This window comes from Meriones unguiculatus, chromosome 9 (genome assembly GCF_030254825.1).
Source record: "Meriones unguiculatus strain TT.TT164.6M chromosome 9, Bangor_MerUng_6.1, whole genome shotgun sequence".
Taxonomy (NCBI): domain Eukaryota; kingdom Metazoa; phylum Chordata; class Mammalia; order Rodentia; family Muridae; genus Meriones; species Meriones unguiculatus.
This window is the reverse complement of record NC_083357.1, coordinates 27455042-27458769: the sequence shown is the minus strand read 5'-3', so window position 1 is coordinate 27458769 and position 3728 is coordinate 27455042. Positions and strand designations below refer to the sequence as shown.

General features: G+C 50.1%; 1 pseudogene; it reads left to right on the top strand.

The window, feature by feature from the left end:
- Window positions 1–1838: 1838 nt before the first annotated feature.
- On the top strand, window positions 1839–1964 carry LOC132656708 (small nucleolar RNA SNORA17; annotated as a pseudogene).
- The last annotated feature ends 1764 nt before the right edge of the window (window positions 1965–3728 follow it).

Here is a 3728-nt window from a genome sequence, read left to right as displayed (position 1 = left end):
AACTTTCCCTTTTATAAGAAAACACCTGAATCACTGTGCTGACTTCTCACATAAGAGCTTCTTTTGTCTCTTGTTTATTTGCCAACTAAGCTATTTCTGAAGATCAAATGCAAGGCCTTGGTCATGCTAAGCACATGTCCTACCACAGAAGGGCACCCCGTACTTTTTAACCGCTACTTTAGTTCATGTAACCAGAACACAATGGAGACGACATTACTGTCATATGATGCCATGGTTTTAGCACAAGTATGCATAAAAGTTTTCACCAAAGGTTTTTGCTAAACTTGCCTCCATGGTATTTACTGAGATGCCCAGTACACCAATCTTGCTGGTGGCCCAGACATCTGCAATTTGTTCTGGTGCAGGCAGTTTCCCAGACTCCACTTCGAAAAACAGTGACTTAGCATCTGTGTTCTCTCTCCCACCTCACCCCAATGCTGCCTATGACAGATGAGAGCATCACTGGGGATTTCTAAATGAGTACCTTTGATCTTTCATTCAGTAAATATGGTTTGACTGCTTCTTAGGCATCACGTTTTCTACTGCCTTCCAGATTTACAAAGAAGAGGGTTCAGCCTCCGCCCTGGAGGAGCTTACAGTTTAGGAGAGGAGAAAAACACAAGCAATGAAAATCTCCACCCAATACGTGGTTATGAAGACAAAATTGGGCATTGAATCCAGTCTGGGTTGGTGTGTGTAGTGGGCATCTGTTATTTCTGCTGCTGATCGTCATTCTCCCGTCTGGTAAAAACATCCAACATCTCCTTTGGAGAAGTCACCCCTCCCCCCACTCTCAGTCCATATGGTTAAGGTGGGAGCTATTCCATCCAGCCTCAGGTCTCATGTGACCCAGGCTTGGCCAATCAGAGCACAGCAGCTCACAGGCACTAGCTCAGGAGTGAGTAGCTGGCCTAAAAGGAGCCAATGAGAGTCCTATCCAGGACTTTTGCCGTGGCAGAGACTTTGCACTTGGGTTGACCGTGGTCTGCAGCTCTGAGGTTTGCTACGTTGTTAGGGAAGATCTTCCTGGACTGAGAGTACTGGAAAGGGACAGCCAGCTAGTCAGGAGCTGATGCTTCACCTCATCAGACCCTGGTGTGACTGCAATGGGTGTACTGTAGACTTCTCAAGCACTTAACGTTAATAGTGACTGAAAGCCCTAAGAGCCCCAAGTGAGGACTACATAGAAAACACAGAAGACCAGGATGCCTCTCTGGGAAGAGTAGTTCCTGAGATGTCAAAGAGAAACAGGCATTAACTCCGGAAGTATGGAGAAAAACAACAACAACGACTTAGGTAGCCAGAGTGAAAGTATGGAGACCAGAAGGCCCCATGATATGCTGTGTATACGGAGCCTGATATCAATGATAAGAGTGAAGCCTAGTTTTTCTGAGCAGCTGTGGAACTGTTAGCTAGAGGTTTGCCTGCCTAAGACATGGGTTTGTATTGGGTGAAAGGAGTATGGCAGGATACATTGAACCAGACTGCATAAGGACTCATCAGATATGGGACCCACCAGTGACTGCAAATATCACCGAGGGGTCTCCAGAGAGTGTGGCTGGTTTGTGTATTTAAGAAGCCATGACTATCTAAAGCTGTGGTCTTCTGCGGTTTGAGATGTCTTAAGGTCAGCGGACATACCCTATCAACTGAGACCTGGCTGCCCAGGCTACCTATTTCCAGGATCAGGGGTGGCCCTAAGTTGCATTGCCCTGGGTTGTGGGCTTCCAAAGACCAATTGATTTCAATTCTCATCGGCTGCTCTTGATACCAGGGTGAATTTTCTCCACATTTCAAAGACCTAGTTGCCTTGTCTTTACAACGTTTGATGTACAGAACATGATGGAAGTGTTGCAGGTGTGGCTGCCCTGTCACACGTGTATCGTAGGTGGCAGAGAGAGAAGAGGCTGTGTATACACTCATTGTTCTACTAAGAACATCTGAACGATTACTAGCCTAACATTCCCCGAAAAAAGCAAGCCTGAGACAACCACCAGACTGGCCTAGAAAGCTAGCCTGAGATTACAACCAATCTGGTGCTTCACAGAGTTGGGAGGTGGGGAGCAGACCATGCCAGAGATGACCACTGCTTAGTGCCATAATACACAAGCAGGGCATAGCACTCCTGAAACCACTCCTGAGATGACCCCAGACACTCAGAGAGCCTGGGCGCCAATAAGAGTAAGTAGTGAAAAGATGGAAAAGAAAAAGCAACAGAAGGACGTGGGCACCATGAAGGGAGGCAGAACCGGAGTCTCGAGGGTAGTGAGGAACAGCCAGATGTGAGTAGCCACAGGGGACCATGGTGAAGTCCTGGCCTGTGCTGCTATGAGGGGCCACATCTGGGTCCATGGCCCTGCAGTAGCAGGGGTCTGTTACCACTAAAGGCCAGGCTGACTTTCCTGGTCTGGGCGTTGATATGTGAGGGCTGTGGAGAACTGGCCACCCCTCACCTTGGCATCATGGGAGAGCTAACCCTGGAGGCATGAGAGAAGGAGAGCTGACCCCACTCCTAGCCGGGTGTAGTCAGGACAGCGGGCCCCACACTGCCTGAGCTGCAGGTGAGCCATCCTGAGGATATGAATGTGGGAGGCCCTACCACTCACCTCCTGTGAGGTTGAATGGGTAAAGGAGAGATACCCAATTCCAACTTTGCCCCTCATCACCTGTGCCAAGAGGAAGACCTGGTCCTTGGCGTCATGAGAGAGTGGGCCCTGAACCTTACGTAGGCAGCAGGGCATGAGCAAGGGAGAGCTGGACCTGCCTCTTGTCTGCCATGTGATGACATGGGCAAGGCAGGAGAGCTGGCAGGTCATGAGAGCAGGAGAGCTGGCCCTGTCCTTCACCTGCTGCAGCACTTGGGAGAGCAGGCACAGCCCTGCACCTTTCCTGGGCAGCACAGTAGACCTGGCCCTGGATGTGGGGGTGCAGGTGTGCAGCACTCCCTTCCCCAAGGATGTGAGCGCAGGAGACCTGGCCCTGCCTTTTGTCTGTTGTGCAGCAGCATGATAAAGGAGAGATGGCCTCTTTCCCGTCCTCATCCTCAGCATCTACAGCAGGTAGGAGAGCTAGCCATGAGAGCTGGAGAACTGGCCCTGTCCCTCAAAAACTGCAACACCTGGGAGAACAGGTCCCAAACCTCACCTGACAGAAGGGTAGAGCTGACCTTAGACGCAGGGGTTGCAGACGAGCCAGTCTCAAGGGCATGAGAGCAGGAGAGCTGGAGGGCTGACCAGCCCAGATACATTTCAGACCCAGATCCAGGGCTTTGAATTGGCCTCACTCCAACATCTACCCCATTGATGAACCGCTGAAGTGCATCAAGGGGCCGGCCCTACAGATTCAAAAACTACAGGATCCACAAGACACAGGGCAACAAGAGGATACCTGAGAGGAGCCCAGTGAGGTTCCAGTATTGACAGAGTAGTGGAAGCCAGAGGCCTCATACCAGACCACTGAGTTATTGCAACGAACATTTGCAAGCAAAGAAGTATGGACAAAAGGGTATACTGTGGGACACACTGTGACACACTACAGCTTCCACAACAGGAAGCTGTTTCTGTTGGGGGAGGGGTTGCAAAGACGGGGGATGGGTACAAGGCTGGAGGGGGGAGATGAGTGGATTGGGGTACATAGGTGAACTTCAATAAAACCAATAAAAAGTTAAAAATATTCAGAATATGATTAAAATGACATAATACGTGGAAAATGCCTGGCACGTGGCTGGT